The 22,467-nt window shown below is 45.0% G+C and overlaps 1 protein-coding gene across 1 annotated transcript in view; it reads right to left on the reverse strand.

The window, feature by feature from the left end:
* lamc1 (laminin, gamma 1) overlaps nt 1-22,467 on the reverse strand; it is a 67,966-nt gene that overhangs the window by 44,152 nt on the left and 1,347 nt on the right. The window lies entirely within an intron of this gene.

Genomic DNA, 22,467 nt, shown 5'->3' on the forward strand with positions numbered 1-22,467 from the left:
TCACCGAAGCGGGAAACAAGTTCTCTTGGCCAACTGCCTGCGGTTGGTCACCATGTCCTCCTGTCTCGTCATGGTGTGGAAGCCCCCACCCTCCAGACTTTTGTCAAGCGTACATCAAGTCTGCGAGGCTGCTGGACCGCTCTGCGCTCCGAGACGGGACTTAAACACCTCCCGTGTTTCCTTGGAGAACAACTTAAATTTCCGGCCCCGTCCCTCTTTTCGGCATCAATAACGGCGACTTTTGCAGGGCGTCTGCAGGTCTGCGGCTTTGCACAGTGGCCGTAACCAATGTGGTCAGACTGCCCAGTGAAACGTTCCCTTCCCACGAGCTGCGCGACACAACATCATGTCGACATTAAACCCTCAGCCGAGGATCCTCACACCACAGGTGGAACCTGCAGATGTTGTCGTATAAGATACACTTATACAACAACACTGAAAAAAGCAAACTTCCTCAAACATATTGTAATAATATTATTGCTACTATTATTATCTCTATCGCTGTGAGTTATTGGCGATCTCCCCATCAACGTCTGGTGAAGTCCGCACCCTAAGCCGACTGTCTGGAAGTCCAACTTGAGGCCCTTTTCGGCCTTGATGAATTGAGGATTCGGACCTTCCCGGGTACCTGCCTGTCAAGTCCGCGAGTCCGCGTGTGCGGTGAAGGCCGGACACTTGGATTCAGCCCATGTGTCTGTCGTGGAGCAGTTTATCCCGTGACTGAGGAATGTCAATAAAACTGGGTGGTGTCCCACAGGTAAGAAGCAACGAAAGCCTCCTCCGTCGTAGACTCTCCAGCCCTCGCAGAGCTAAACCTCAGTGCACCTTTGGATGTTTAGGGTGAATCACGCAAACCACGTATTACAGTTTTAGAATTTGTCTTTTCATATGTACCTCGCAGGCCGCCTTACCTGCGAGTGCAGATCAGAGTCAGCATTATGTCTGATTTCAGGGGAGTCAAAAATCGGATCCAAGAAGAAGCAAACAGTCGCCTCGGTGTCTGAAAAGTTTTTATACTAACGCTGATTTTAAAAATAATAATAAATAAATCACATTTTCTGTTACTTCGCTTTGAGAAAATTGACGTTTTTCTGTAAAACCTGTGTCATAAATATAAGCCAGACACAAGCTGCCGTACAATAGAATAGAGTCTCAAACTGGAAAATGAGGATTTAAAGCAGGAACTATGTGATCAAAGAATCAACGAGATTAAGAATCTGACTCAACAACACAGGCTGACACAGACACAGCTCAGTCAGAGGGAGACCGACAAAGTCAAAAATAAGTGTGTGTGTGTGTGTGTGTGTTGGGGGAATTTCCAATTAAGTGGGCAAGGGGGAGGACAGGCAGGAAGGGAGTTTAAGGTGGGAGGCAATGATTGTTTTTAATGGCTGAGGAGCTGCTCTGTCATCATTTATTCATCCATTCATTCATTCATTCACTACTGTAACAGGTTGTCGAACAGAAACACCAACGCATTAATGATTTACGAGCTTCACTGTTCTGTATATATGACCTTTATTTTTCTTAATTCGAGTAGAATTTTTTATTTCACTTTTTAAGTTAAGTTATTTATTTCATACTTTCAATCCCAAGTTAAGTCACAATTTAAGTCGGACATGAAGTTCTAAGTTAAGTTGTCGGTAGAGTTAGATTTTTAGTCCTCAAAAAGAAAAACCATTAGCACCATGATAAGGCCTTAAACTGGGAAATCAGAGGTTTTTATGCCATCTTCATAAAATCCAGCTTGCTACACTGCTGCTACTAAGGATTATTTTCGTCTTCGATCAATCTGCCGATTTTTGTTTTCTAAGTCAGAAAACTGAAAAAAGGTGATGTCTTTAAATGTCTTGTTTTGTCTGAACCAACAGTCCCAACAGACAGAAAACTAAGAAAACCAGCAAACATTCAAATCGAAGAAGCTGGAACCTGAGATTTTTTTTCCCCCTTAAAAGCAACTTAAAATGACCAATCAATTCTGAAAATGGGTACTGATTAATTTTCTGTCGATGGACTAATCGTCGCAGCTCTAGAACCGATCATATTTTGAACATGAATATTTGCGTCTCACACGTATCATGATACTTAGTTATTTTCCTTATTACTCAGCTCGATTGGCTGTAATGTGCAAGTTTACTGAGCACGGCAGAAAAAGGACTTAAACTTCAGGAGCCCCCCCCCACTACCACACAACCCCCCCACGTCCAAACATCAGCATGTAAGAACAGAGACCACCAAAGAAGCAGCCGCCCCGCCCAGAGGTGTCAGCACACCGGGACGTCAGGAACAAACGAAAACAGCCCTCATTACCAGAGACAAAGAGTCCCAGCGGGGCGCAGCGTGCCCCCCCCCCCCCCGACACACACACAACGGATCACAGCTGCTGATACAGCCCTCACACTGAATGAAAAAACCACAGCACCAGGATTAACAGCCTTGCTAGAAAACAACGGTTCCATAATTGGTTTGACTGCTGCTTCGGAGCAGACTTCAGTTTGAAGGTTTTTCATGGTAAAAAAAATGTGCCGAGTGACATTAAAGTCGCACCACGGAGCGATTCGTCGGGTCTTCGTCGGGTCTTCGTCAGGTCTTTTGTGCCCACAGCTGTGACACCTATAAAGGACCCGGGGTATCTGCTCGTTTCCCGAGGTGGGGGTTGTATATGCGACACCATTCTCAAGGTTTTGTCTCACATCTGTCGTTGGTAGCACCGGTCCTTTTCAAGGTGTCATTCCAAACGAAGTTTCCTTTAGTTTCATTTTCAGGTGCATCACTCACGGTCTGACTTTCCTTTTTCAATTGACTGACTTAACGGAGCTGACCTGTGTCTCTTCTGTGTTGAACTGCACGTGGGCAACCAAACTAGTTTTCCACTAAACACAGGAAAAAACGCTGCCTTGACATTTACGAAGATATAAAATGAAACTTGTCCAAAGTCAAAGTGATTTTTTCTTTCTTCACGGTAACCAAAATGAGTTCATTATAACAACAGTGCAAGATTTACATCTGAGCAAGTGAGACTTGGTCTCAGCAATGCAGAAAAAACGACTCACAGCTGTGAAAATGTTTAAAAATCCAGTAAAAGGGCCGATGTGTGATTAGATGAACATCAGAGTCTAATTCCGTGTCTTGAACCTGTCGGATGACTCGAGACCTGGCTCTGATTTACCCTCCAACACTTAAACACAGCTCTCATCTTTCAAAAGAAGCCTTTTATGAAATTAAGCCTTTGAATCAAAAGGAAGCTTGAAGTAAATAGTTATTTCTGTGCTGTAAAGAGTATTTAAAGGAGCACTGCAGTCATTCAGTCTGTCAGTAAAAGCGAGCGGCAGAGGCGGAGATATTACGTAGATACTGAATCCTACATTTCCAATAATGCAACTGGATCGTGTTGTTCATTAGAGCCCCCCCCCCCGGTTAAACAGCCACGACGGTAAAGCTCCACCCCTCCAGTTTACAACACAGCCTGGATGTGAGACGTCTGGCGTCTCCAAGCCCCAGCCGAGAAAACCCCGAAGACGTTATACGATCAGCATCAGGGTTCATTCTTGACCTCGGGAATGGTCCTTTGACAACACAATCTTAACGCAAGCTCAATTTATTCGCTCTTTTCCGAGCTTTCAGCCACATCCCACAGCCTTCATCGGTTGAAATCTCTGGAAAGCCCACTCTAGAATCACCGATCAGCTCGGTAGCTAAGGAAGCTGGCACTAGGGCTGGGTATCGAACCTCAGTGCTTTGTGTCCATAGCACCGGGCATCAATGTAAGCTGAACCTGAGCCTGACCCTGACCCTGACATGAAGGAGGTGGTCCGCTGGAGGTCTCAAAAGCCTGTGTCATCTTTGGGATTAAATGGCAGCAATCGGGAACCTCGGGTTCTCCCAAAAAAACCACAGCAGGGAAAAGAAAACATCTCGGGATCCGCTTCAGCTCTTTTGCAAATAAGGACCCACATCAGTCGGGCGTCTCGCTGATGTCTCGGGTCTCTGAGACATAAACAACCTGAACAATGAACGAATGTCTTCAGCAGAGACAACAGACCGCCTGAGGACGCTCAGCGACTATCTGCTCCTGTCATCTGAAACAAAAGGAGGGTATATAAAAAAGTACATATGCTGCCGACCGTCAGGGAGATGGCCTCTGTGCAGCTTTTGAAATTTAAGAAGAGCGTAAGCTGATCAAAGATTTAATGAAGTCACATCTCCACCACCACCATCTCCTGGTGTGCGCGCAATTAATGCTACAAATCAAGAATAATCGGCTTTGTTTTTCTAAACTGGTTCACTGTGTTTAGTCGTCTGGTTCCAGGTTTAGTTTTGGAGTGAAAACCAGTAAATTAAATCCGGGCTGGGTGTTTGCGCCGCAGCAGGTTTACAGAAGATGATCGCTGCAACGACCCTCAGCAGTCTCACGTCAGAATAACAAAGCGTCCAGAGGCGCGGTCGTACTCAAAGGACGTTCAGACGTCCAACAGCTGCAGGGACGCAGCTGTCAAAGCTCCCGTTCAGCTCAGGTCAACAGCACTGATCGCGTGCACGGAGGTGGAGGGGTGTTATTCCCATGGCACAATACCTCACACAACTTCCGCAACTCTAATTTATAATTCCATACATTAAATTACTACGCATGATCTGCAGGTAGGCCAATTATTTCTATTTATTTAACGATTTTATTTGGTCAAAATTTCCGAGATTTATTCACAACATCGTTAGCGTTTTTATTTTTTAATAATTTTTTTCCATATCACCCACATTCGCTTTGTTGACCCTAAATCATATTACATTTATTCAATTATAACTTAAGAGTAACTCTAAGACTCTAACTTCAAGTTGTGAAGCAACCAGTTGTAAATTTGACTGAGGAGTTAAGTTGTGAAGGGAAAGTTAGAACGTTAGGTTAGAAGCTTTATACTGAGTTGTAAAGTTAGTGTGTGAATTACGTTGCAAAATAAAGTTAAAAGACAGAAAATATGTTAAGTATAATTAGAACTTGTTATAATTTATAATAAGTCTTAAATTAAGTTGTAAAATGAAACTGCCAGTTGTAGTTTAAGGTGTAAAGTAACTTGTAATCTAACAACTTTTAAATCAAGCTTTCGGTTCATATCCTGGGGAGTTTACTGTTCACGCCGCTTTTTGCGGGTTAAAATTTTACAGCACGTTTCACTTCAGGCCACACCCATCTGTGATGTCACAACAGGGGTTTTTCATCGGCGGTCTGGGCAAAATCCCGCAGTGACATCACGGATCGGGGCGTGGCCAGAGGCCAAACGTGCTTTGAAGCTTTCACCAACGAAACGCAGCTTCGAGTTTTCTTCTCTGCGGTTCTGCGTTAGATTTTTAACGAAGGATTTTGTAAAAAAACAAAACAAAACAAAACAAACAAAAAAAGGTTTTTTTCTCGCCAACATCAGGAAGAGACAGTTGTAGCGTTTCAAAGCTGGAAGTCTGAGCGCTCACCATCTCCGTCAACTGTGCAATTATGCAACTCAGGTGGAAAAGAGGAACAAAGGCCTGGCGATCACATTTCAAGCAGCACATAAATCAGTCCGCATGTCTGCAGCGCCCACCATAATCATCTGTTTACCCTCACTCGGCTTTGAAAACGAGCCACTTTTCACTCCATCTCTTCCTCCGCCGCCGTTCCTGCTCTCAGAGCGCGGGGCTAAAATTACCCTGCATGCATCTGCTTGTCCCTGTAATGCATCTCGGCTCATTCACAGACTGTAATAATAGAGAAACCCCCCTCTCAGCTCTCTCAGCTCTCCCTGGGGCCTTGAATCACTTCCTGGGCAAAGAAAATCACAGAGTCTCAGCAGGACCCCCCCCCCCGCGCCGCTTTAACGCACTTCAGTTCAGTTTCTTCAGAGGTCAGAGGCCGCTTCTTTTTCCGTCCAGCCGAATTCCCACAGTCATGTTTCTTCCCACAGGAGAGGAAATACTTCGTTATGTCAGTTTACAGTCAGGTCAGAGGTCGGAGATCTCCGCAGCCAGTCCGCTCGGTCAGACCTGGAAGTTGCGTCACCTCTTTACTGATGAGCCTCTAATAGAAGCATACATAGGCCCCCAAAGTCCGAACAGCTGAATCGATATTATTATGTATATTTTGTCCCCTGTGATGACAAAAGGGAATATCTCTGAGTTCTGAAGCGTTTCTGCCCTTAATTCCTAATGTGTTTGAAGTCATTAATTCACTTTTCTTAGTTCCTGAAGTTAAAAAATGTCAATATAACTGAAGATTAAATCAAGCTCACATCCGCAGGTGAGATAAAATCATCAAAGCATCTGAAGGCTGATGTTATCAGACAGATCAGGTATGGTTTTAAAAAAAAAAAAGAAAACTCCCCTTCCACATTTTTCACGTTTCACCTCCAGTCCTACAGCCTCTGTACCCTTTACATTCCTGCTGAATTTTTGTTCCACATCATCCATGAGTTAGGATTCGTCATCGGGTTCAGTTCATTTTTGTGAAAAACGACAGATAAAACGTCACCGTCAACATTCAGTCGCTTTTGTTTAGTCATGCAGTCACTGACACCTCTGCTCACAGCTGCATTTCCGACTTGCTGGTGCAAAGCACTGAATTTACCAGCTAAGTAGCCGGAAAAACATCGTCTTGATAAATGACTCGTCTTTTCTCCGACACGTGGTCGCAGGAAACCGAATATGGTTCGGCTTTGTTTCGTAGCCTGGGGCTGCAGGGTTCTCTGATGTTTAATACACCAGTCGATCAATCGAGAAAATAATCCAAAGATCGATCGATAACCTAACATCTGTGCAACCGTCCCCTCTCAAGTCTGTGCTGCTGACCCTGTGTGACGGCGAGAGGCTCCGTAAAGGGAGGACTTTCTCAAAATGCTGGAGGGTCCTCGCACCGCCTGCGTTACCACTCGCTATAAAAAAACCAAAACGAAACAGCTACGTGTCGAATGCGTAGAATAATAAAAACAGCCGCCTGGTCCTTTAAAGACACCGACCTGCACACGGACCGAACAGACGTCTTCCCCCTCTTTAAGCCCACCGCTGGCTCACATCGCATCTCCATGTTGACTTTAGCCAGCAGATTTTATCTGAGCAGCCACTGATCTAAAATTGTTTAGTCTGAGCCAACATGATCCCGGTCATTCACATTTTTAATCTGACGGAGGCAAGAAAAAGGACAGAAAGTGCAGCAGAGTCTGGCTCAGTGTTCCCCATGTTGAACGCGAGCTAAAGGGGCATTTCGGGGATTTTTCATTGTTTGAGCCAAATGATTAGATTTAGACCGATTTCATCAGTTAGAGTTAACAGCAGCCTGCACAGAGATCATCCGTCACTGTCGACAGCCAGTCGACTTTATTTTAAATCGACATTTCAGTTGTGTTGCATCACACTGCAGACGCAGGCAGAGACCACATCAATAACTGCCTGTCGGTGCATCCGAGGACACTCTGACACCCGAGGGCTAAACAGCTGGCTAGCAGAATGAACCTCACACTCATGAGACAAGCTGATGATAAATCAAAGCTAGGAGACAAAAAAAGAAAAAAAGAGACAAAGACGGCAGCTCTCAAAACACAGAGCTTGATGTTCAGCAGCCTGATCTCAAACGTCGGACGTCAGAGTGTCCTTCAACGCAGCGACGCGCAGTTTCCAGTCTGGCTTTTGCCTGCTACTGCAACATAATGCAACACCGATGTAACGTGAATACACATAAGGCTTCACAGATCATTGACTGTGCTTGATTATCTCAGGGCAAGTTGATTCTTCTAGAAATAGACTAAAACCAGCGGCTGCCTGGAAGGAAAGAAACCAGTCTGGTCCCGGGCCTGTGTGGAGAACAGAGCGGACTGAAGCTAAAAACAGCCTCTGCAGATCAGCTGAGTGTCTGAGATTTAACGGCTGAACTGTCAGAGAGCAGCTTCGGTCCAGCGCGCCACCGCTCCGAAGGAAAACGCTGGACGTCGGCCTGTCTCTCAGCGTAAAGGCCTTCGGCTCGTCGAGCTCCGGCAGCAGCGGTCACCTGCTTTTCATGCTTCTTAACAAAATAAAATCAAAGTCTTGTGTTCGGCCAGTCTTGACCTTATTTTCCCACCAGCTCCTCACTTCAAATCCTGTCCGAAATCCGGATTAAGATGAGGCCAAGTCTGATGTTGATCGGAGTCTATAGAAAAGTGGCAGACAAAAATAAGACGCTGCCACGTAAATGTTCTGTTCGTTCCCCTTTTAAAAATATGAAACATTTGACGCGTTTCTTTTAGAATCTGAGCTTCTTCCTTCAACTCCTACAGAGCATGGTTTTTTAAAAATACTAATTTTTCTCTGTTCTTTATTGTGTGAGTTTGTTTTCAATCTACGACTTGGTTAGAGGTGATTAATAATGATAATGATAATAATAAAAACTCTCAGCTCAAACGCTCAGCTGCTCAGGTGAGAAATCACAAGCACTGACAGAAAGACGCTTTACATTCTGCTTTGTATGCTGTGAAATCCTAACCTTTGCTACTTGGACCCATTAAAAGCCACACCTGAATAGATTCAGTGAGGGATTTAAACTTGGCTTTAATAAAATGAAACCTAAACCCTGCCGACGATGCTTAGAGGCGGCTGCAGCAGGAAACCTTTGTTTTATGTGCAGACCAAGCGTATGCTGCTGCTTTCACTGTCTCCGCGTGGATAAATCTGCAGGTGGGCAGACAAAGTCGACGAAAAGCCAGATGACGAGCACGCACACGAGCAAAAACTCGGTTCGGAGGAGCCGATTCGCAAATTCGACTGATCAAAAGTCCTCGTTCCTGAAGGTTCTGATGTTCAGCTTGTGGAGCTGTTGACCTGGATTACACCAACACCTTCACGAAGGCTCGGTTTATTGCAGGACTCTTGAATTAGACCGACTTACTTTGAGCTGGCTGTACCTAATAAACCGGCGACAGAGTGTTTATGTTACTGAACATAGAAACCCAGGACTCTCTTGGATAGGTAACGATCCTATAGGTTTATGTTCTGAAAACCAGTTTGAATTATTTACATGGGGGGGGGTTTCTGGCAGTTTAGCGGACAGCTCTAAATACTACGATTCCCATGAGCCTCGACTGCTGCTGCTACAGAAAACAGAACACCTTTGGTCGTTGCTGTTGAGAACACAACACATCACTATGGTTACTGAATTCATCCGAACTGAATTCATTTCAGATGCAGACTGTAAAATCCGTTTTCTTGCTGAAATGCACCCTGGGAGCTGTAGTTGACTTCTCTCCTTCAGTCTTTATGTTCACAGGCTTCTTTGGGGCTTTGACTTTTTAAATCAAGGAAGCAGGAGAGTTTCATGTCCCCCTGCGAGTCACTAACATCGTCTATGGGATAAACTAATGGGACTTTTTTCATGCCCTTAACGTCCAAATTTCAACTGGCACTTCGGACTCTTTCACTGATGAAACATGATTTAAATAAAGTTTAAAAAGCCGCCACATGATGTACGCTGAGCCGCCAAAGAGACACCAACACCAACGTTTAGCTTCTAACTGCTGCCTATCCAACTTTTTCTGCAGACGTGACTGAATTCCATCACCCAAGGAAAAACAGGTCGATTTTACCTCCCTGATACCTGCAGGAGGTTCAACGACAGCGTGCGACGGTCCAGCGGGAAACTTAAAAACAGGAAGTTTCTGAATGAAGTTCTGCAGCCTCTTTTTCCTCTGGTTCTAAGTGGACTTTTGGACATTTATTCACAGGTGTATTTGCAGTCAAGACGTAATTTTCATGCTCATCTGATTTTCTGACGTTGCCCCTCCACTGCGGTGCTTCAGAGTAGTCCGTGTCTTGTTGGCGTGTAACTTGACACGGCTTTGTCCTCATTCTCCTATTTGACCCCCCCCCCTCGGTTTCAGAGGGCCCCCAGGTTCGGAGCAAACATATAAACAGAGTTGGTCCAAACTGAGTCCTGTGCTGGGACATTTTTAAGATTCAGTCAGAGGAAAGGGTCAAGGGTTAAAGGTCCAAAGTGAAGGGAAGTCCCATTCTACTAGTTTACAGTCACCTAATATGGAAATACAGCCAGGCATCAAGAACTGCTGTAATACCAGAGCTTCTACAGTTCGCAGCGTTTGGCATTTTCCTGTCCTTCATACAACAGACACAGTTTGGTCAGGAACCAATACTAGAGCTCTGACTAACGGTTATTTTCATTATCGATCAATCTGCTGATTACTTCCTCTATAAAATGTCAAAATAAATAAATCAATTTTCCAGGTCGGGTCAACAGTATAAAACTGAAAGATATTCAGTTTACAAAGTTATAAAAACAGAAGAGCTTTTGCCTTGATCGTCAAAATAGTTGTTATTTTTCCGATCGTGGCTTAATGGACTAACGGTCGCAGCTCTAAATCAATACTTAGCTGAAGTTCAATAGTCTGAGCAAACAGCCTCAACATTGAATTCTAAAGCAAAGTTTGTGCGTATGTGACCGTTGAAACTAGGATTGTTGCAGGTTTCTGTGTGAAAGACGACTGATCCTACTCAAAGAAACAAAAAGAGAGGGCAAAGTTTGAAGGGGGGGGGGGCTGAAATGTCCAGACGGCAGAGTGGCCACACAGAAAGACTAATCCAGCTCCTCCTCCTCCATGTTAAAGAAAGAAAAGACAAAGAGGTTTGTGAGGAGCTGAGGAGGAGCGGCCTTCTGCCTCTGATCTCCTGATAGGACCTCCTCCTCCTCCTCCCTTTGATGGGGGGGCTCACTTCAGGCCTGAAGAAAAGTCTGAGAGTGTGAGGCCTTTTTCATTCCTGCACCAACATGCTTCCTGGCTGATCTGATCCTTGGACAGCTCTGAGTACAGGTGTGAATGCACCACAGACACACGGAGGACGCATTGAAACCCGACCGCTCAGACCACGTTCGGACGTGGTCTGGGACGCATATGTTCACGTTCTATTAGCAGAGTGAACGCAAGCGTGTCCGGGGCCACATTGAAGGGCCGCCGACTCACCTGCCGTCCTCTGCGGATGTACGTATTCATTCGCAAACAAACACAAGTCGTAGAAATAGCGTAAAACCGGCTGTGTCGCGATTTTGAAAAGCACACGCCAGGGAAGAGACCCAGTCTGTTTCGTTTTGGTTTCTTCTCCTCCTCCTCCTTTTAATTTCCAGCAGACTAGCACAGGAAGTGCACTGCCGCCTCCCGCCAGTCTTAAACAGCAACGCATTTGGTCTTTACAAACAGGAACGACGTACGTGTTTACTTGCATATAGAGCGGGGAGGTGAGATCCGATCCCGGTTGGTCACTGGAGACGCACGCGGAGACCCATGTTAATGCCAGGTGTGAACAGGGCAACAATGAGGAGGAAGTCAGTTTGTCTGGTTGTCAATGGGACTTCTGAGGCAGCACTTTTGTTCTAGGTGACTCAGTGTTTCATTTTCAGACAGAGTGAGACATCGCCTCAGGCTCGGGACTTTTATTTAACCTGCTGAAGTCAGCAAATCAGCTGCAGGACAGATGATTTATGTGAGAGAGTTAAATCATCAACAACATCGCAGCAAGACTAGTGTTTCTTTTTTATTGTATTAATGTCGATTTTTTTTTTTTTTTATCCTGCTGAAGATGTGTGACCTGTTGCACGGGCAGGAGTTTCACAGCAACGTGAAGACAGGATGTTGCACGGACAGGAAGAGAAGATGACTGACTGAGTGGACCGACTATCTCACAACACCACTGGAACGACCACGGAAACCTTCAAACCGCCCAAGACTTCGCCTCAAAACACACGTGTGAGCTCAGCATCGGCTGAAAGTTTCCGATACTGAGTTTAGGCTGAGACACCTAAACAGAAACAGCCGCACAAGAACTCTGCCTGCTGAAAACACAGCGTCGAATGACCAAAAATAACCGCAGTTCGGTAGGTGCTCGGGAAAGACTGAGGTCCGAGGCCGAAATTCAAACTAACATCTCAGCAGATACCGGATTAAAACAGTGGAGAAAAGGGTACAAAGGCCCCGTGAACATTAATCGAAGGTAGAGGCTTTAAAAGTTTTAATAAAACAAGCAACTTGAACTTGCCAACAAAGATTTATTTAGATATTCACAAACCAAGGATTATTGTGAGAAAGATCCGGTTGCAATGATTCATTCACAGGCTCATGCATATTAAATAAAGAATCATTTCAAAACGGCATCAAGAAAACGGCTGATTATACAACAAAAGCAAACACTTTCACACACAACAGCAGTGTTGGAGGGTTCAGTATATACCTTCGTCTCACAACATCTAGCAACAAGAAGAAACGCCTATCTCTAAATTTGTGATTGCTGTGTGTGTAAAGGCAAAAGCTCATAAAACCGAACCTCCCTGACACACACAATGAACGGACTCAATAAGAGGAATATCTGTGATGAAAAAGCTGAGCTTCTCATGAGGAATATGAAGGAACCTTCTCCAAAAATGCAAAAAATAAATCACCTTCACCACAAACAACAAGGACGCTCTCACACCTGGACCTGGATATAATGAAAGACGTACGGACATGAAGAGACCTGTTGGGTTCATGTTTATTTTACCTTTTCATTTGTAAAAATCTCTAAATAAGAGGTGACGAAAAGAGGAAAGTCACATAAAAAGTCAATTCAGGGTATTTTTTAAGTTGTTAGTCTTTGAAAGTAAACTAAACCTCAGTGTCTCTGAGCTCCTGATTCGCTCGTAGAGCCCCTTCCTCCCTGCCGCTCTCAGCGGACGGTTTTTCACCTTGAGCTGCAGCCTGAGACGCCGGCAGGATTCACGTTTCAGTAACTGTAAGCTCCAAGGTTACGGAGATATCCGAGGGCCCGAACGCCTCATGTTTCGACCTCGCCGAGACACTTCCTGTCTGAGGAGGTCTGACCGTCATCTCTGACCTCCATCTTTGTTCAAAGAGACGATGACCTTTGTCTCTCCGCATGCTTTTGACCAAAATACACACATCCTGTCTGGGGCTCACCCAACAATTATTTTCATTGCCGATTAAGCGACGCCTTCAGACGTCTTGTTTTGTCTGAAAAACTGTCCAAAACACAAAGAGCTTTAGTGTCCTGTCATCAAGGAGTAGGAAAGAAAAGAAATACTCATATTTCAGAAGCTGAAAGGCGTTAATTATGGTCAACAATTGTCACAATATTCGCCAGCTCCAGCTTTCTCTCTCAAAATGTGTTTAAATTTTCCATTAAAGAGGAAATGTATCATGAAATGAGATGGAAAAAGCTGCTTGCTTTGAAATAAATTTAACCATTTAAGACACACTCACTGTCGCCTGCCTAAATAAAACTCAATAAATACTTTTGATTGTTAGACCCTGCGACAAACTGTCAGACTGATGTTTCAGAAAATTACCACAATGAAAAGATGAGAACCTATAGAATCAATTGTTAAAGCTAATCAAGTGTTCCTGACTGTGTAACTACTGCTATTAATCCGTTAAAGTCCTACAGGCTGAAAGGTGGATAAAGATGATGAGAAACTGCCACTGGTCAGTATCTGAATAATTATCCCAGCATTATCTTTGAATCGATGTGTTAACCAAGCAGGAAGAAAACCAGGTGATAAGATGTTAAGGTCGTGTTTGTCCGTTCTAGTGTTTGAGTTTGACCAAGACAAAATCCCTTTTGGGATTTTGGTCAAATCTAACTTCACTGGGAGACGGAGACTGAGAGTCTGGTCACGACATGAATATCTGAAGCGGCGATAAACCACACGTCTGATTTACTGCCCCGTCGCTGGGATGGAGTATTTTAAAGAAGAGCTGTTCCTCGTCTGCACAGATTTTTCTTTTTTTAACCGAATTCCTGTTGTGTGAAGAGGGCTGAATATTCATGTGTCAGTCTGGGGGGGGGTTCAGCTCGGGGCCCCTCAAGTGTCAGTTAAAAGAAAAAAGAAAAAAAAAAAGGGTCCCTGGAGGCCTCGAGAAATCTGCTCTTTGTTTCAGTACATGAGCCTCCGTCGTCCAGATATCACATCGAAATGTACTCATTTTATTTCAGTCAGAATTCCAACTGTTACGTAACAAAAGCTCAAACTTGGTGTTTAAAAACCCGACTGCATCCAATCATGTGAACAACACGATTTTTCATTTTAACTGCGATTCATGGACCAGTTACCGGACAAGCCTCACACCGACTCTTATAGAAACCAATTAACTGTCAAGCCTAAACCGTGGGCGTCCTGCTGAGCTGACGGGCTCTAGGACGTCCACCACATATTGTGTCTCTGCTCTGAGACGCTCCCAAACCTGTCCTCACTCAGTTTGACCCTCACTGGGGGGCAAACAACACAGTGAAAATAATATTCATTCTTCATTCAGGGAATATCAGCTAAATAAATCTCTGTGGTTTTGCATGATGCGCCGAACCTTACCTGAAGGTGAACTGGTTGTCGCTACGGGTCACAGAATCTGACGGTGTAACAGCGGCGGGAGGCCGAGGCCGAGCTCTCGTCCTCCTCAAGTTGTCGACACAACTTCTTACTTTAACATGCGGACGTTAGTTTTTCCTGATGCCTGTGGTGTCAGAGAGAGTCTGAAGAGACTAAACGGGGAACGTGAAGGAAAGATCCGATAAGGGATTCGTCGGCCACTGAGCTTAACGAATCCCTTATCGGGCCTTTCATTCACATTCCCTGTTTAGTCTCTTCAGACTCTCTCTGACACCACAGTATTTTACCAACCTGGAAGCAGAACCAAAATGGAACCTGCTGTCAGGGCCATCCTTAGTACATGGTGTTAAAAATCAATCAGTGTCTGAATATTTTCATCATTTACACGCAAAGAAAAACTGAATCGCATTTTTTCTGGCTGTAAATCTGCAGTTAGACCATCAAGGGAGAATAAAACTCTGCGCTGGAGCTTCGATTAAGGGCTGTAAGTAATGATTGTTTTTATTACCGATTCAAATCTGCAGGTTTTGATCTCAATTAATCGATTAACTGCTTATGGTGGGAAAAATCCCCACACCTGCTAACAGTCCAAACCCAAACATATTCAGTTTATCTACGGACTTGCTGTTGGCCAGAGGTTTTCATTCTTTAAGGCCTTCGGGGGTGAGGGAGAGTTGAAGGGGGGGGGGCAGTGGGACAGGTGCATGCAGATGTTGTAAGAGCAGGAAGTTAGTTATTGTAGTTTTTCAGCAGTTTGCGGCTGCAGCTGTGACTGTGAGCTCATGGGGATTAATGAGACAAACCGACGCAAAATCGCACTCGCCCTCCTCAGAGTCGTAACTCAGTCAGATCTGAACGCACACACATGAAACACATGTTTTTAGATTCAGTGTGAATTACGCTGTCTGAGGATGTCATTACCTCCGATGTCCCTCCAGAATAAACCTTCTTAAACCCCTCAGACCCTGAATCAAACTCGCTGACATCTTGACGAGCGGGTGGGGGACGAAAATGACTCAAGATCGCCAAGTCCCACAGATTTGCTTTGTCCAGATCAAGACCGGATCTGGGCCGAGCACAGATACAGGGCCAGCAGCGTCAATCAGACCTGTGAGCCGTGTTTCTACAACACGTATTACAAGGCAGATAAACGGCAAAGACGGGAGCTGTTCTGTACACAAGTGACACGCCAACAAGACACGGACTACTCTGAAGCACCGCAGTGGATTGGCAACGTCAGAAAATCAGATGAGCATGTAAATTACGTCTTGACTGCAAATGCACCTGAAATCAACAGACTGACGCCTCAGTCAGTCGAATCAGTCTGCGTGACCGAGGCCTCACTCTGATGGTCCTAAAACAGAGCTGAGGCTTCTGGATCACATCGTGGTTTTCTGTATTCAGTCCTGCAGCAGCTGATCCGTCGAACTCGTGTTCGGTGTGAAACGAGACACACGCAGCCAGTAAACGCTCATCTGTCAGTTGCGTGGTGGAATGCAGCGTGTCTTACGGGAAGACGTTCATCTGTCCCTCGGACAGCAGAGACAGCAGCGTAGTGTGGGAAAACCCTGGATGTCAGGCCTGGAGCAGCTCCTCATCTTCCTCTCAGGCTTTCCCAACCCGCCATAAAGACACAAGTTCGTGTTTTCCCTCAGGAGTGGCCAGCTGTTGCAAATTATACCAATCTGAGAGTGTAGGGGTTGGGTGAGGAGGGATGAGTGAGGGGGAGTCATCTGGTCCGGACTCATTGTTTAGTGTCTGAGGAATGAACTCAGCGTGGGAAACCGGGATGCGGAGAGATTACGAGAGCTGCACAGCTGGACGATTGGCTCTGGAAATCACTGTTGGCTTATTGCAGCTGACGAAAGAGACACAGAGGCTTTTCCACCTTCACGCCAAACCCCCCCAACCCCCAAAATACCCTTACATTTCCCTTAACGTTCCTGTGATTCTGGATCGCGTGCAGACCCAAAACTCAGCCTGACGTGTTTGGAGACGCTTGGATCTCCACTAAACTTCAAGATACAGCTCTGAGACTTTGGGGTCAGCAGAGGTTTAGTAACAGTTTATCGTCCTCTTAAAAACTGGCTCGGGTGTTTTAGCGTCCGATCTAACCTGATGCTTTACCGGAAGCACAAAGAACATTCCCGTTTTTTATCTTTGGAAGAATTCAGGGATGTTTTGCCTCCACGTTCAGACTTCAAAGAACCATTCAGGTACTGAAGCGAGTAACAACCCCCCTCAACCCCAACCCCCCTCCTCGAGACAATCGGGACGAGTCCAGCTGTTTTCACATGACGCTCAGCCAGCTCGATTTAAAGTAACCTCACGTTCAGTCTTTTGTTACCAAAGGTTCCCTTAATAAGAAGAATCGACCCTGATTAAATCCGTAAAACCCTGGACATTAACCTCACTGGTCCCACGTCAAGCCCCTTTTGGTCACCTGGTTGTGTGTCGTGCTTTGACCCAAACCTTTTTATTCCGGGGTTGTAATGGATTTATAAAGCATTAGTGAGTTATTCATTACCCATAAATCCAACAGTTTCCACCTCAGAGCCCTTTACAAAGACCGACTTATTAGAGAGAGGTAATAATTTGCTGAAATGGAATATTAAATGAATCAGTTATGTTGATTTAATCAACCTGTTCCTGATTCTAGAAGACCTATGTTGGACATTTTGAACGTAACAGATGCCACCAAACATTCACCCAAACCTTTAAAGGTTTCCTTTGGTGACAGACTGATTTGAGCCTAAAAACCACTGAAAGTAATTAGACAAAGAAGATTCAGAGTCAGGACTGTGAATCGAGCTTCTTTGATCAGAGAGTTCCAGACTTCATTCAAAATCTTGACAATTTAAGACTACGTTTTATATAAACAAAGTTCATGTGCAGCTGCTTGTGTTTAGACGACATTAAACACTGAGCAATTTTGGCTTCTTTTGTGAAATTAAAAAAAAAAAAAAAAAAGTATCAGCGTACCCAACAATACCCAGCCCCGGTCGCAATATTTTAGAGTGAGGTTAGTTTCCCTCCTGATGCCGAGGATTTTAGCTGTGTTGGTTACATCCAGATAAACGAAGGAAGCCCCTCTACGTCCATCCGCAGGTTTTCTTCTTTGTGGGTCTTTCATGCCGCCCTCGGCAGTCTGAGCTGCCGAGTCGAGTCGGGACACGTCGCCTTCCTGCCGCAGACACACTGCAGCACTTCAAAGAGTCCAAACACACATAGAGACGGCCAGATCTGAGCTCCACAAACACTGCACACACATCATATTTCCTGAGATCGAGACTGCCAGCACCACAGCCCCAATCCCAACTTCATCATACGCTCGGCACTGAACAACTCGGCAGGCGCATTCATGAATTCGCTGGCTGATAAAAGGCGGAAATGAGAACAAAGCTTGGTTACCAGGCTGAGGCATCGAACCCGAGTAGTTTTCTGGTTTCCGACTGGAATGTGTCTCTAACACCAAGCATCAAGAACTGTCCAGCACTAAAACTTGGCGTCGAATGTTTTGCCAGATTCATAATGTTGTTGACTTATTTGATCAGATAGTTCCCGATTCAAATTATCACTTGGTCAGATATCAACTGTGTTTTCTTTGACATATATCATTGTGAACTAAGTACTTTTGGGTATTTGGACTTTTGGTCGATCAAAACAACACATCTGAAGACTTGTGATGGACATTATTGACCATTTCTTGAAATTTCGTGAACTAAAATCAATAAAATCGGCAGATTAACCCTGATGAAACTAATCTTTAGTTAAAGCCCTAATCTCAGGGTGTTATGGCGGAGGCCAAGTGAAACAAGACTGGCTCCGCTCACATCAGAGGAAGCTTCTGAAATGCGCCATTTATCTTCAGGGAAGAGTAACGGAGACAACATATCACACGGCGAGAGCCACAAATAGAATGAGTTGAGTATCATTTGATCATTATCTAGTTTCTAAATGAAGGTGTGGGGGGTCTTACCACCTCCACTGGGGCAGATCCTGTTAACTGCACTGCTGTCTTTGGTATTTCTAAAATGTTGAGCACCCTCTCTGTTAAAAATCACTTTGGCAGACAAGAACAAAATATTTAGACTCTTCTAAACAGGAACAGAGATCCACAGGAAATAAACTCTTCATGCAAACATGAAACTCAACGGGCCCCTTAAACTTTCAACAGACAGTCGCAGAGTGACTTCCTGTCCAGACAAAAAAACATTTAGGAAACTCACTGAGAGATGTAAACAGCTACAACGAAACCCTCAAACTCTGCTGGACTTTATCCAGGGATCCCGCACAGCGACCCCAGAAAAACGTCCGTGATGCTTTAAAGCTACCGGGGTTTCAGCAGCGTTCACCAAATGGAAGACTTTCTACTTCTTACTACCACATCAGATTCATTTCAACACCCTTTTAACCGTCGTGTCGGTCAAAAAATGACAGAAAACAAACAATTAGTCTGACAATTATTTATTAAGTCCGTGAATTTACAAAAATTCACATTTTTGTTGTTACTTGCCAGCTGTATATAACAATAACCCCTAGCAATACAATCAACAAATTAACATGACCTGGACCCACTTATGGATCACTGAACAGGCCTACGGGGCCCAGGCCCAGGGGCCCCAGGGCTGAGAAGGTTAGAAGTTAGAAGACCACCAAGACGCACGAAACCACCATAAACGGACGCAAGTGTCGCTTGGAGTTGATTTGTGTCTCTTTCAGTCTGCTGGTCCTACATAGGAGAGGCGGGGGCCTTTACTTGTCTCTGCCCAGGGGCCCGCTGTCTCATCATGCGCTCGCGTCTGGACTCAAAGTGGCAGTATAATTAATGGATGGACTAACTATTAACAAATTAAAAGTTTTTTTATTTTATGTTTTTGCTAAAAATCAACACTTGTCCATTATGAGGCTAAAAACTAATGTCACTACAGGAGGCAGGAAAAAATATTCAACACATGAAATGAACATTACGACATTTTAAGACTTTTTGAAACCTTCTGAGGCTTTTTTTTTTTTTTTGAGGGAACTGAATTCATTGCTACTTCAGACTTTTTAAGACCTGCAGATGCCCTGATACAAAATCAACAGAAAACAAGAAAAAAAAATGTCCATCCCACTTTCCCCGGAGTTCAATTCAATTTAATTCAATCTCAGGGCACTTTTCATGCAGGGCAGGTCTAGACCGGACTCTTTATAGGTATATTTACCGAGACCCAACCTTCCCCCATGAGGAGGAGCATAGGAGTTCAAAGTGACATCTTCAAATATCTTGTTTTGTCCAACCAACAGTCCAAAACCCAAAGAGATTTTGGTTTTCAAAGATATTAACGGCGAGAAAATCAACACAATTGGAGAAGCTGGAACCGGAGAAGTTTTGGCGCTTTTATATGAAATAAAAACGACTTAAAACGAAAAACTGAAAACCAAAATAGTTGCAGATTCATTCTTCAAGAGTTGCAGCGCTACACGATATTGACAACAAATGGACAAACAGGAGACTCAGCTGGTGGCGATCAGGCGCTCACTTCCTGTCTCAGCCTCAAACGACAACTGGTTTTTGAAAGTAAGAGCGTCGGCGCAGCTTCAACATCGACCGAATAAAATCAGATCTGATCTTTGTGCTGGGACGTTCCGACTTTACTCATCGGAGGTTATCTGCAGCAGAACAAAGCCTGAGCTCTAATTATGAAGCAAACGCTGACCCCACAACGAAAGCTCGGCCCAGGGGGGAGAAAACACAGCGTGTAATCAAAAGCATTTCCATTTGAAAATGAGGCGTTGAGCCACCGCAGCTCTAATCAGAGCTCAGTACCTGAGGCTACAAAGACGGCGGCTCAGCTCCAACCAGCAGCATGACTGAACCACTCAGGAATGTCAAGCACTGTTAAAAACAGTAGTGCTGCTGGGAGGCCAGAGGCACACCGGCTTCAGAAATAGACAGGTATTTTTAAAAGGCCAAGTCAGAGCTGCGGGAAAACTAAGACGGGAGCGAACAGAGCAGGAACGAGGGCTGGGAGGCGACAGAGCGGCAGATAAAGGTCGACTTGGTCGGTCGGTCAGTCGATAAAACATCGGAAATTTGTGAAAAGTGTCCAAGGTGACGTCTTCAAATGTCTGGTTTTGTCCGACCGGCAGCCCAAAACCCAAAGATGTTCAGTTTACGATGATTTACACAGAGAAAACTGCACGTGTTTGACATTTCTGCCTGACAAATGACTTAAAAACGATCAATCGACTATCAGCCCTGTTGATTATTTTCCAGTCCATCGGCTCGTCGATTCACCTGACTAGTTAGGAATCAAATTACCGCGGTCTCCCCTGGTTTTCAGCCAGATCTCATGGCCTTCATCAGAGGATGGAGTTTGGGGTTAATCAGGTCACCTGATGACAACATTTCATTTTTTATTTTACCATGTGTAACCAGGTAAAAAGTCTCTTTTTCAACACAGACAGACCTACTTCCGTGTCAACTCTAACGAGGACCATGAGATGCAACTGAAAGCTCCGGAAAAGACTAGTAAGTGGGCCTTGCAAGGCTGTAGCCAGGTTTCAGTAAGGTCGGGACTCCGAAGCCTCCCAGCAAAGCCCCACCACCTTAACGGAGTTTTTACTGAGCAGCAACCAAACTCCATACAATATTCTGAGTATTTAACGAAAAACACAAATTTCAGACTTTACGTCTTCATTCAAACCTTCAAATCCATTTTCTGTAAATTCCACCTTAAATCTACGTGTTGTTCTCTGCCTGGTACGTTGCTCTGGTGGGAAATAAACCTCGATTTACTTTTACTGTTTTAGCAAAGAAAAACCCAAAAAACAAAGTTTTTCGTCCAGGGTCAATTAACTACGCAACTGAAATTGATTAATAATTCGGTCTATAAACATCAGAAGATAAAAAAAAACCAAACAATTTCTCACAACTTTGCACAAAGTCGTAAATGTCTCGTTTTTCCAGACCCACAGTCCGAAACCCAGAGATTCGGTTTATTATCACTTAGGAGAAAGAAAAGCAGCAAATTATCACACGTGAGGAGCTGGAATCAAGGAACGTTGGGCCTTTCTGCCTGAAAAATCCCTCACAATTATGAATCAATTATCAAACTAGTCACTGATTAATCTCCAGCTGATCGACTGACTGATAGATTGACTAACAGTTGCCCCAGCCGGTCTGATTCTAGTCTAAAGTACCAGGCTTCCGGTTTTCGCCTGGAAACAAACCCAACGCGTGTGAGTGAAGGACACGAACGTCTCCCAGCTGAAGGACGAACCTTCATTCTTATTCTTTGAAAACCAGACGTCTGCATCCAAACCTCCTGTGAGATTTACTCTCAGGGGCCAGACCGATGTGTTGTAACTGACTCCCAAAGACGGCTGGACTTCCTCCGGTCCCTGAGGAGACGCCCTGTGAGACCGGCTGTCCCCGGGACGCCGCGGTCCCCTCTGACCCCCCCGACAACCGAGTCCACCGCTTGACAAGACAGAAGCAGAGCTGGGAAACACAAAGTGGAGGCGATGGGGGCGAAGCAGGACCTGGAGCTGCTGCTGTTTCTGCAGGGAGACGCTGACCCTCCAGTCCGGTCAGAACATAGCTGCAACCCCCGTCTGCACGCGCGCACACGCACGCACGCGCACGCACACACACACACACACACACACGCGCGCACTCCTGCCCCAACAATGAAAACTATGTCCTCCATTGCTGATATCGCTGGCAGCAAAGTTCCATCACTCATTTCCAGCTCCAACGTTCAAACATCTGAAAAACTGCTGGGTACAAACGGCTTCCCTCCTCAGCCTGGTTCAGACCTGGTTCAGACCTGGTTCAGACCTGATTCAAGCCTGGTTCAGACCTGGTTCAGGCCTGGTTCAGACCTGATTCAAGCCTGGTTCAGACCTGGTTCAAGCCTGGTTCAGGCCTGGTTCAAGCCTGGTTCAAGCCTGGTTCAGGCCTGGTTCAAGCCTGGTTCAGACCTGGTTCAAGCCTGGTTCAAGCCTGGTTCAGGCCTGGTTCAAGCCTGGTTCAAACTGTTTCAAACCTTTTTCAAACTCCTTTCATATCAGAAAAAAAAAGCACCGCACGGCAGCGCCTCCGTCAG

Source organism: Xiphias gladius, chromosome 15 (genome assembly GCF_016859285.1).
Source record: "Xiphias gladius isolate SHS-SW01 ecotype Sanya breed wild chromosome 15, ASM1685928v1, whole genome shotgun sequence".
Taxonomy (NCBI): Eukaryota; Metazoa; Chordata; class Actinopteri; order Istiophoriformes; family Xiphiidae; genus Xiphias; species Xiphias gladius.